The 12730-nt window shown below is 39.3% G+C and overlaps 1 protein-coding gene and 1 non-coding gene across 2 annotated transcripts in view; one reads left to right on the forward strand and one right to left on the reverse strand.

Annotated features, from left to right (window-relative positions):
• Positions 1 to 12730, forward strand: part of LOC150091612 (photoreceptor-specific nuclear receptor-like) — a 196000-nt gene that overhangs the window by 167384 nt on the left and 15886 nt on the right. The window lies entirely within an intron of this gene.
• On the reverse strand, positions 3526 to 3599 carry TRNAN-GUU (transfer RNA asparagine (anticodon GUU)). Its single transcript has one exon. It is a non-coding gene; the product is annotated as a tRNA-Asn (tRNA).

Here is a 12730-nt window from a genome sequence, read left to right on the forward strand (position 1 = left end):
CATCTTCTAAACGGCTCTCCTATAGAAGAAAATCGCTTGTTGATGAGAGAGGTCAGAGGAGGACAATTGTGCAAGCAAAGAGACGGGCCACAATGTCGCACATCACGTCAGAATACAACCTTGGTGCACAGAACAAAATATCGCAACGGACCACTAGTCGCACTTTGTCGGGAATGGGCTACAACAGCCGACGGCCACATCGGATACCTTTGTTATCAATGAAAAACAAAGAGAGCATGCCTCCTATGGGCACAGCAACACCAGCACTGGACTATCGAGGATTGGAAAACAGTTGCATGGTCTGACGAGTCGAAGTCCCTGGTGCATCATGTTGATGGAAGGCTCAGAATTTGGCGAAAAGAACATGAATCCATGTCTGACGACTACTGTGCAAGTTGGTGGAGGCAGTGTTATGGTGTGGGGAATGTTTTCTTGGCACACGTACAGTCCATTGATACCCATGATACCCTGAATGCCACATCGTACCTAAACATCGTTGCTGACCAAGTGCATCCATTCATGTTGACAGTTTATCCTCAGTCAGATGGTTACTTCCAGCTGGATAATGCGCCGGTGCACAAAGCCCGAATCATTATGGAATGGTTCCAGGAACGTGACTATGACTTTTCTTTGCTGCAGTGGCCCGCTCAGTCCCCTGGATTTCAATCCTATTGAACATCTTTGGGATGAGCTGGAAAGGGCTGTTCGCTGCAGTCCTACACCTCCGTTGAATCTCAAGGAACTGCGTGACACACTCCCGTCTGCATGGTACCCCATTCCTGCACAACGTTTTTCAACATCTTGTTCAATCCATGCCTAAAGAATTCAGGCTGTTTTGACGGCTAAAGTAGGCTCAACACGCTACTAGGTAGGGGTACCTAATAAAGTGGCAGCACAGTGTGTGTATACATGAGGCTTCTTTGCACTTATGACATTAATATTAGTACTGTTTTTCTTTTGGGAAGTAATTTCAAAATGCGCTTCTCGATAGAAAATATATAGGAATCTTTAAACCAAGACTGATATTCCAGTTCTTAATGAAAGAGTGAACAGACGGGCCATGGAGATAGCAATGACAATTAGTCATTGAAAGACAATTAGTCATTAGTCTTAATGAAAGAGTGAACAGACGGGCCATGGAGATAGCAATGACAATTAGTAACTTATCCCCAAAATACGACGGTATGCAGTCAAAACCACATCTACAGATCTTTGATGATGGGAATATTGTAATTGTGACATTGATATCTGTGCTTAAAATCTAAAGCTCTGATATTCAAAAATCAGGTAACCTTGTTACTCTATTGAGAGTCTCTCAAAAAAAAAAAAAAAAAAAAAAAAAAAACTAAAGCTACGGATTTGAACAATCAACCTTTCGATTAACACATGAAGCGCAAACTGATTGTGGATTGGAGTCTTCCACAGCGAACTACCTCAATATGTGCCATACCTCAATTTGCAAATATTGAGGAATGGCTTCCTTTCTGGCATTTTGTAGTTTGTTTGGACTGTTACATTAATATTAGCATTGTTATAATTTAGTGGAAGTGATTTCGAAATGTGCTTCTTGATAGAATTGCTTAGGGCAATTACATTAAGTACATTTTCCTCAAAATACAATAATATGCAATTACAACGACACCCACGGTCCTTTGATGATATACATACGGTAATTATAAGATGGTTATCTATGGTTAAATGTAAGGCTCTGAAGTAAAAATTTTTTTTTTTTTTTTTTTTTTTTTATGAAAACCCCAAACACGAAAGGTATCAAAACCTATAGTACTTAGTACCGAGCATGGGTTGAAGGAGAAGTATGGGGGGAGGGGGATGCCGGAAACTTTGCTCTAGAGACTAAACATGGGTTTCACCACTTCAAGCCTCCAATAAGCAAAGTGGTGGTATTTCACCGGTTGATGAAAGTCATCTACCACCTAGGTACCCTTGTTACTCAATTGAGAGTCTGTCAAAAAACAATAAAATAAAATAGCTATGGGGGGATTCAAACCATTCAGTTAATAGCTGATTGGCATAACCAATTGCGCCACGCAGTCTCCCGCAATCTACATCAATTTCCTTTTGTGGCTTCCTTGCACTACATGACTAATATCAGTAGGTTTTTCATCTGTGGAAGTGATTTCAAAACATGGTTCTTGATAGAAAACATATAACAATGTTTAAACAGTAATACATTATTTCTTTAAGAAAGAACTCGAGTATCTCTCCTAATGCAAGTATCTGTTTTTAATGAAAGAACTAGAGTATCTGTCTTGAGCAGATGAGCTATGGGGAATAGCAATAACATTAAGTAAATTTTCTCCAAATTAACACGATACGCAGTCACAACCCATCTACGGTCCTTTGATGATGAGTATATTATAATTATGTGATGGTTATACGCGCTTATATCTAACGATATGATCAAAAATTATGTAACATGATTACTCTATTCAGGCTCCATCAAAGATGGAAATCTAAAAAAAAAAAAAAACAATCACCGCTACCGGGTGGATTTGAACCACCAACCACCAATCTTTCGGTTAACAGCCGAACGCGCTAACCGATTGCGCCACGGAAGCTTCTGTGTTGATATCCGTCGCTATACAATTTGCATATATATGGCTTCCTTTGTGGCGTTTTGGGACTTCCTTCTATTAAAAGACTTTTTAATATTACTACATGTATTGATTTCCTTCTGTGGAAGTGATTTCGAAACATTGTTCTTCCTAGAAAATATATAGGTATGTTTAAACCAGGAGAGATACTGCAGTATTTAATGAAACTACATTATCTGTCCTGAGCAGATGGGCTATGCATATATTGATGTAGATTGCGGGAGACTCCGTGGCGCAATCGGTTATGCCAATCAGCTGTTAACTGAATGGTTAGAACCCCCCCCCATAGCTACTTTTTTTTTTTTTTTCTTTTTTTTTGTAATAGCATTAACATTAAGTACCTTTTCCTCAAAATACCATGATATGCAGTCACAACCACATCAAAATTTGACAACACTTACTCTATTCAGACTCCGTCCAAGAAAAGAAGGGGGAAAAAAAAACATCTACCGTCGGCGGATTCGAACCACCAACTTTCGATGAACAGCCGAACGCGCTAACCGCCACGGAGGCTTCCGTAATAAATTTACTCAATACATGCAATTTGCATTCACATGGATTCCTTTGTGGCTTTCTTGGACTATGTCACATTCATATTAGTATTGTTAGTTTTGTGAAAGTGATTTCGAAACATATTTCTTGATAGTAGACATGTAGGAATATTTAAACCAGGACAGATACTCCAATTCTTAATGAAAGACTGAACAGATGGGCTATGGGGATAGCAATAAAATTAAGTACCTTTTCCAAACTACGATGATATGCAGTCAGAGCCTCATCTACAGTCCTTTGATGATGGGTATATTGTAATTGTGAGACGGTTATCCGTCCTTAATTCTAATGCTATGATGATCTTAAATTTAGGTAACATCCTTATTCTATTCAGACTCAATCAAAAAAAAAAGTCTACCGCCACCGGGTGGATTCGAACCACCAACCTTTCGGTTAACAGCCGAACGCGCTAACCGATTGCGCCACGGAGGCTTCGACAATACAAAAATCAATATATATGTTTTGCATATGTATGGCTTCCTTGCATTATATGACTTACAAATATTAGTATTATTTTTCTTCTGCGAAGTGATTTCTAAATATTCTTCTCCAGTTCTTAATGAAAGAGTGAGCAGATGGGCTATAGGGATAGCAATAACATTAAGTAACTTTTCCCCAAAATAGGATGATATGCAATCACAACCACGGTCACACTCCTTTGATGATGGTAATTATCTTATGGTAATTATTAATTATAAAATGGTTATCTACGGTTACATCTAAGGCTAGGATGTACAAAAATCAGATTACCTTGAGAAACTGTTGTCAAAGAATGAAAAAGAAATCGGTCCAGAAAAAAAAAAAAAAAAAAAAAACTTACCGCTACCAGGTAGCTTCGAAACACCAACCTTTACGTTATTAATCGCATACACCTACCAATCGCGCCACGGAGGATCGACAACAAACTTTCTCAACATATGCAATTTGCATACATATAGCTTTATTTGTGGAATTTCTTTGTGGCTTCCTTGGAATATATGACATTTTAATAGTAATACTGTTTTTCTTTTGTGGAAGTGATTTTGAAGCATAGTTTTAACATTCCTATACGAATTCTGTCAAGAATGCATATAGTGTTAAAACCAGAACAGATCCTTAATGAAAGACAAAGCAGTGGGCTATGAAAATAGCAATTTTATTTTTTATGAAAACCCCAAACACGGGAGGTATTAGAACCTATAATGCTTAGTACCGTGCATGGGTGGGCCGAACATTGAGAAGATGAAAGGAGACAACTGTTAGACATTAAACTGAATTTCTGTAGGTTGTAATTTTCAGGAAATATGTATGAAGGAATGTTGTTCCAGAAATCGGAAGTGCAATGAATAAATGGGGAAGAATAAAAGTTGGTTCTGTGTGTTTGGAGTTGGACAGCAAAAGTTTGGACTACTTTGGAAAAGAGAGCGGAAATCATAGAATCAATTCAATTCAAAACAGTGCCATGGAAGTATTTATATAAAAGGCATACAGCAGAAACAGAATATTTACGAGACAGAGTGGAGAGACTCTATTAGATAATTGAGATGAGTCATTAATTAGCCTAACTGCTCGCTTTTGAATGGAATCTAAAGGCCTCAGAGAGTTTTTGGGGACACCGCCCCAGATGTGGGAACAATGGTAGGGCAGATTTGCGATTTGTACAGAGTGAAGAGCTGGTTGGAGAAACTCTAGTTTTTTATATGCAGAGGAAGCAATATTTATGTGCTTATGCCAAAAGAGATTAGAAGTCAGGGTAATCCCTAATAGAAATATATGATCTTGCCTAGCAATCAGAGTGTCGTCGAAGCTCCTGTGCACGTTGCACAGGAGCAGAAGAATCGTTTTTGCGAGATATAAGATAGGACTGAGTTTTAAAAGGATTGAAATCCAATTAGTTGTCCTTGCCCCGCTTGAGAATTACCCAGAGATCAGCATTTAAGCAATTGGTAATGGATATTCGAGAAGTTGAGGCTGTTTGTGCAGGGCAAAGTTTCTGAAAACAGGAGGGTGGAATGCAACGTGCTATCATCAGCAAAACTATGGAGAGGATTTCCGCCAATGGAAGAAGGTCATTAATATACAAGAGGAACAGAGGGGGAGAAAGAACTGAAATTTGGGGAACCAGCATTAGTGGAGAAATTAGAAAACAGAGAGCCGCCTACCGTCACTCGCAGTAAGCGGTCATACAGAACTTGGATACTCAATTACAAAAAACATGGCAAACCATCAGATGGAAGCTTATTTAGAAGACCTTTATGCCAAACGCCATCAAATGCCTTTTGAAATGTGAAGCGCAACTGCTTGAGTTTCACCAAACTTTTCCATTGAATTTGTCCATAGATGGGTAGCATAAGCCAGAACTTTGGAATCACCAGAATTTTGGAATATCACCAGTGGATCGACGCTGAAGAATTCATACTGCGTTCATTCATCAGATGGAAAGTTTCTAGATAGTATAAGAGTTGGCGGTTAATTGATTTCTCCATTACTTTAGAAAGAATAGAAGTAAATGCAATGGGACGATAATTGGATGGGAGGGATTTGTCACCTTTTTTAGGAACTGGCTGGATATGAGCAAATTTTCAAGCAGAAGGGAAAAAACACGTTTAGAACAAGGGTGTGAAAAAAGGCGACAGAGAACAGGAATAAGTTCAGGTGCACAGGTTTTGAGAACAAGTGGAGAAATATCACCAGGACTTGGAGCTTTCTTAGCATCAGGATTGTTCAAAATCCTTCTGCGATCCTTTTGCCGTTAGACCACAGGAGGTACTGAATGGAGTGTACTAGGATTGGTAGTAGGTGGTTTACCATGATCATCAATACACGAGTTGGAAGAAGAGTAGGATGCTAGCAAGTCAGCTTTATCTTTCGCTGAAGTCGCAATACAGAGATGGGCAAAAGTTGCGGCCAATATCTTTGGCAAGAAACTAGATTGCTCGACTACCATTTGGACAAGAAGCAAGTTTTCTACTCTTAGCGTATTCGAAATCTAGTTTGGACTGATTAATAACTTCTTTACAATTGTTGCGAGCTTTGGTATAGAAAATGAACCTGGAGATTTGGATACAAACAAATTGCGATATGGCGATATGCAACATTCTTAACTTGAACATCCTTAGCACATTCATTGGAAAACCAAGGTTTAGACAAAGGACAAGATTTTAAGGTGGAGTGTGGAATAAAAGATTTCATCACTACAAGAATAATTTCACTGACACAATCTGAGAAAACGCTGATATCAGAAGATTTAAACAGTAATCCGACCAAGGAAAAGAAGAAACAAAATCTGGCAGTTCATCCAGTTTTGCATTATTGTAATGCCAAACAACACGAGGTTGAGAATGATCACGAGAGAAAGGCTCCACTGGAGAAGAGACCATCACCAAGTTGTGATCTGATGTGCCTAGAGGACAGCTCACCTTGACGGTGTACTTAGAAGGGTTGTTTATGAGAAAAAGATCAAGCGTGTTGTCTGCGTGGTTAGGATTGTCTGGTATTCTGTTAGGTAAATGAACAATTTGTGTACTGACATTAGCATTAGTAGATGCGTATGATGCAAGAAAGCAAGCTTATGCAACATCAGCCCAAAAAAAAAAAAAAAAAAAAACCTTCCACTTCACTCCTGCGTTCGTTCGAAATACCTGTCCAGCAGAGCCTTAAATTTATTTAGGCTATCAACTTCCACGACAAGGGATGGAAGTCTGTTCAACTAACCAACTACCCGCTGGCTAAAGGCAAATTTCCGCACATCTATCCTACATCTGTCTTTCCTCAATTTGAATTTATGCCCTCTCAGGTGATTATTCTGAGCAAGAGGCAGAATCCCATCAGCATTGAGCATGCTCAAACCATTCAAGGCTTTATACACCTCTATCAGATCACTTGCTGGTGCCTGGTCTCCAGACACTGCAATTTGCAAAACTTAAGCCTTTCTTCGTAAGAGAAACCCTTTGTTCCATTCACTAATCTTGTTGCCCTTCTTTGTACTCGTTCCAGAAGCTCTACATCCTTCTTGAAATGAGGCCTCCAGACCTGTATACAGTACTCAAGGTGTGGCCTAACCATTGCCTTATACAAGGGAATAATCACCTCCTTATCCCTGCTAGAAATATTCATGTATATCATTGATAAGACACCATGAGCTACTCTTGCAGACCGTCTGCACTGCTCAGAGAACTTCATATCTGCCTGCACAATTACCCCCACGTCTAGTTCATTCTCTACCACTGTCAGTGTAGTACCACAGAGGTGATACGTTGCTCTGTGGTTGCAGTTTCCCATATGTAGTACTTTACATTTGTCAATGTTAAACTTCATTTGCCACCTCTCAGCTCATCTGCTCAACCTTTCCAGACCCTGTTGCAGCGGCATAGCGTCAGTAGTGTCCTTAACAACCGTGCCAACCTTTGTATCGTCTGCAAACTTGGACATTAAGCTTGATATACCATCATCAATATTATTTATAAATAGAGAAAATAATAATGGACCCAACACTGAACCCTGAGAGTCTCCGCTAATAACATTAGTCCACGATGAGCAGTGTCCATTGATTACCACTCTCTGTCTTCTCCCCCTCAACCACCCCTTTATCCATAGCAGCAATTTGCCTCCAGTGCCACACTGCTCCAATTTGTGCAGCAGTCTTCCATGTGCAACAGTATCAAAAGTCTTTCTAAGATCCAAGTATATAATATCAAAGTTATTCCCTGCATCCAGTTCCTTTGTGACTGCATCATAGTATCCATCAAATTGGTCAAGCAAGACTTCGCCTTAACAAAACAATGCTGTGTCCGAGCTATAACTCAAGTCTTGTCTAGATGATCCTACAGTGCTTCTTTAACCAGTGCCTCCATTAATTTTCCTGGAATAGAAGTTAAACTCACAGGTCTATAATTACTTGTGTCAGCCTTTGATCCACCTTTGTGAATTGGGGTCACATTTGCACAGCTCCAGTCTACGGGTACCTCCCCTGAATCCAAGGAAGCTCTCATAATTATGGCTAAGGGTTTGCTTACTTCCTTTGCTGCCTCCTTTAATATAACTGGATAGATCCCATCCACCCCAGGTGCCTTTCTTTTGTTTATCTTCAACAATTTCTCCTCCACTTTACTCTCAGTTATTACAAGATTATTTAGCTTACTGCCAGAGTTGAATGCACCTCTGGCATTTCCCTCGCTGAATAACTTCTCATGTGTGAATGTCCATGCAAAATATTCATTTAGTTTGTTAGCTACCTGAGCAGGATCATCAACAGTTGAACCATCGATATCAAGTGGACCAATCTGATTCATCCCCTTCCTTCTAGACTTTACATAAGTAAAGAACTCTTTGCTGTTTTTCTTTGCATCCCTTGCCAAAGATTTCTCGTAATCTGCCTTCGCCTGCTTAACCTCCTTTGTAACTTGGTTACAGATCAACTTATATCTATCATAGACTTCTGTGTGACGTGTTAGTTTATATGTATCCCATGCATTTTTGTTCTCTGCCATATGTCTCATTAGTTCATCTGACATCCATTTAGGCCCAAACCTTGAGCAATATTTCTTAGTTGGTATATAAAGCCTAGTAGCTTCCAAGATAAGTTCTTTGAATGCTTCCCATTTTGAATTTGCTGTTGGTAACATCATCAGTTGGTCCCACTATATAGAATTTAAATACTGTCTCAGACCATCGTAGTCGCCTTTACGAAAGCAATAACCATTCCCTTTACCCCTGATTGTAGTTATCTCTTTGAGTAAATCCCACTTCAGCACACTGTGATCACTGCCACCTAGTGGTTCCTCTATCTACAGATTCTTAATGCATGAAGAATCACTACTGATAATCAAATCAAGAGTATTACTCCCTCTAGTTGCCTCCCGAACATGCTGATGTAGAAAACAATCATCCAATAAATCCACAAAAGCCTTGCTAGTGTGTGAGTGACCAATCCACAAATTCCAGTTAATATCCGGGAAATTAAAATCCCCCATTATAAGACTCTCTGATTTACTCGCCCACTCTATTTCCCTGACAGTTTCTTATAATACTCATCAGAGTCATTAGGCCTATAGCACACTCCTACTCTAAATTTTGATCTCCCAATACTTAAGTCACACCAAACTGACTCGACACTGCACTGTCCAGCGATGTCGACTAGCTTCACTTCCTTGGATTTTATGTGTTTTTCAACTAATAGCATAACCCCTCCTCCCTGCCTATCCTGTCTATCCTTTCTGTACTCCCCAAATTCCAGTTCTGCATTACTTATATCTGTGTGACACCACGTCTCTGATATCCCAACAATATCCGCCTTTGATGCTTTGAGCAATACCTCAAATTCATCAAATTTATTTACCAAACTGCTAGCATTGGTGTACACGCAAGTGTACCTGCACTTGTTCTTTGCACCTGTTTTCTTAGCTACCCTAACACAACCCATACCTTGGAAATGCCTCAGAATCTCGACCAGCTGGGTCCATGTGACTAGAAAACGGAAGCCAGCTGAAGTTGTAAACATTAAAATAACCAAGGAAAATTTACTTACTGTTAGGAAAGTTGGCCTGAAGACAGTCAAATGTCGAAGAGAGGAAGTCAAAGAGCTCCATGTGATTAGTGGAATTTACATTCACTACCTTTCCCCCAAAATATGATAATAGGCAATCATAACCATGCCCACGCTCCTTTCGTGATGGGTATACGGTAATTATAAGATGGTTATCTGCACTTAAATCTAAAGCTAATATGTTGAAAAATCAGGTTACACTGAGAGAGACTCAAAAACTCAAACTATTAAATTAGGGCCACCCATAAATTCTTATATATGCATTATGTTTGTAAATTGCGTGTGTCCTCTGGTCGATTTGCTGCATGAAAAACCTTTGCTATCTACGCCTGAGACCGACTAACTCTGCCACGTAGTGAAAAAAACCCATTAAAGTTCCTCGCGTCATCGACGGGATTCGAACCCGGCCTCTTCCACCCGGTGTGGGGAGGACGGTGACGATACCACTGTGCTACTCACGCAGACACATTGAGAGACTGTCAAAGTATTTTTCAAGTATTCAAAGTATTTTATTAAATTTTTGCGGGCTCCAGTGTTTCCCCTATGCCCCGCTAAAAGGTAACAGTATACATTGTGTACAATTTAAAGCAACTATATACAATGATAATGATACATAAAGGCTATTGACAATGATAATGATATATAAAGGGTATTGATAATGATACATAAAGACAATTTACAATCGTAACGATACATAAAGGCTATTTACAATGATAATGATACATAAATGATACAGTACAATGATACAAAATAAACACTGGGCTTCGGAGTCCAGCAGACTGATCAATACATCGGGTTAGAGAATCCAAAAACGGAAACAGTCTACAACCAAACCAAAGTGATCAGTCCCCAACAATCGGCTGAGACTTACAAAGATTTATACTTCAAAAGAGTAGTTACAATTTCTGGTTTTCAAAACAACAGAAAGGGCTGTAAACCCTTCCACCTAAAATTCAAAAAACCCAGTAAAGTCTTTCCAACCAACCGACACACGGCGGTCATTTACTATCAATTAACATTAAGTTAGTATTTTACTGAACCTCAGGAGTAAGAATTCTTTTCCTCCGTTTAAACATTTTCTCCGCATAGGTGGAGAAGGCAGCATAATACTCAGTACAGTTAATTAATCATGGCAGTTCAGAGCAATCGAATACATTTGTGATAAGTTGAAAGTCCCGTCTTAAATCATCATACAGAGGACAATGAAAGACGAGGTGCTCAAAAGTTTCTTGAGTACAACTGCAGAGAGGAGTGTTACTTAATCCTAATGAGAACAATTTAGAGTTAAGACTGCCATCACCGGTATATAGAAGCGTAACATATAAGCCAGGATTGAACTAGTCCATTTAAGAAAATAATCAGCAACCTCGGGAAAAAAACCTAAAGTTCTCCCTACCCAAGATAGAAGTATACCAAGTATTTTGCCAAGCTCTACAACATTCATTTCTCGTTCTTTTAATGTCTACATTTTCTTGTAAGTTAGTATTATAAGTAAAACCATTTACAACCGCAGGAACATTTATTCTTCTACAATATAAAAGATAATGTAACATTACTTCATATTGGATTGGCAATCGATGACTGAGGACCTGGAGAGCAGCTGTAGAGACAGTTCGACAAGCTCTACTTACAGCGAGAAGAAAAAATCTTTGTGTTCGAGTAAGATATTTTTGAACAAGGGAATTACCAGTTCTATATCCCCAGGCCCCAGCCGCATAACACACAATTGGTATAAATATACAAGAGTAGTATAATTTAATAGAAGATTTCTTTACACCAAAAGTACTCTTGGTAATTTTAATAATTTTATAGATTATATCTTTTATTTTCTGAAGTAAATATTTTGCATGATAATTAAAATTAAGACGGGCATCCAAATAAATTCCTAAGTATTTATGCTGCCTAGTGCTCCTAATCAATTCTCCATTTAGCTTAATAACAGGTGGTCTATTCACGTCAAGGAAGCTCTTTAGCAACATTTGTTTTGTTTTATTAGTCGAGATTTGAAGTTTATGTATTTGACACTAGATATTCAAGTCCTCGAGAACGTCATTTGCTCTGTGCTCAAGCTCCCGGCGGGAATTACCAAAAATCAGATTAACAAGGTCGTTTGCGTAAGCGAGCTGAAGGATGTCGTTTCGATCAACCGAGAGCCACCCATCAAGGACCATGTTCTAGCCCACACCCCGAGCCCTGAGGTTACAGATACCCCTAGTTACAGATCTTGTGACAGAACAAAATCCTGAAGTGACTGTGATGCTGCGAGAATCAAAGTAATTCGAAAGGAGGCGGTAAATGGGAGCAGAGATCCCGGCCTCTCTGGACCTCGCCAGGACACTCGGCCACCAAAAGGGGTCGAATGCCCCTTTGAAGTCAACAAAGAGACCCAGGACATATTTAGAAGTGGAATTTTGAACAGTATTCAGAACCTGACAAATAGCATCAACAGAAGACCTTCCACAGGTAAAGCCGAATTGAAGTGGGGAACTTAGATTTCTATCTATATAGTACTTTAGAAAACGAGAGACAATTAATTTTTCTAGGACTTTGCCAAGGATGGGCAACAGAGCAATGGGTCTGTAAGAGGCTGGATCATTGGAGGGTTTGTCAAAGGTTAAGAAGAAGTTTAAGTCTGGCCTGTTTCCAAGGCAACGGGAATAACCCCGAAGACACAAACATTCATAAGATTTAATATTATTAACGGGTAATTTTTCCAGAATCTTTTAAGGACAGAAACCTCAAGGAGTTCCTATCCAGGACGCTTTCCATCCCTTAAGGTTGAGAGAGCAGATTCCAGCTCGATATCCGAAAATGGAGTCTCGGCGCGGGATGATAAGATATGTTATGATAAGTGATCTAATCTCATTGTAGTTTCGATGGTGTTTTCACAGGAGGCAGTGTCCTCATGGAGCAAACCGTCCAAAATGGCATTAATTTACAAGCTCCAGTCTAGGGTTTCCTTACCATTCACAATAATAGATGACAAAACATCACCGGTTTTTTTTTTTTTTTTTTGAGAGACTACTATTATTATATTTAG

The sequence above is a fragment of the Mastigoproctus giganteus genome, chromosome 1 (genome assembly GCF_048544385.1).
Source record: "Mastigoproctus giganteus isolate SK-2022 chromosome 1, ASM4854438v1, whole genome shotgun sequence".
Taxonomy (NCBI): Eukaryota; Metazoa; Arthropoda; class Arachnida; order Uropygi; family Thelyphonidae; genus Mastigoproctus; species Mastigoproctus giganteus.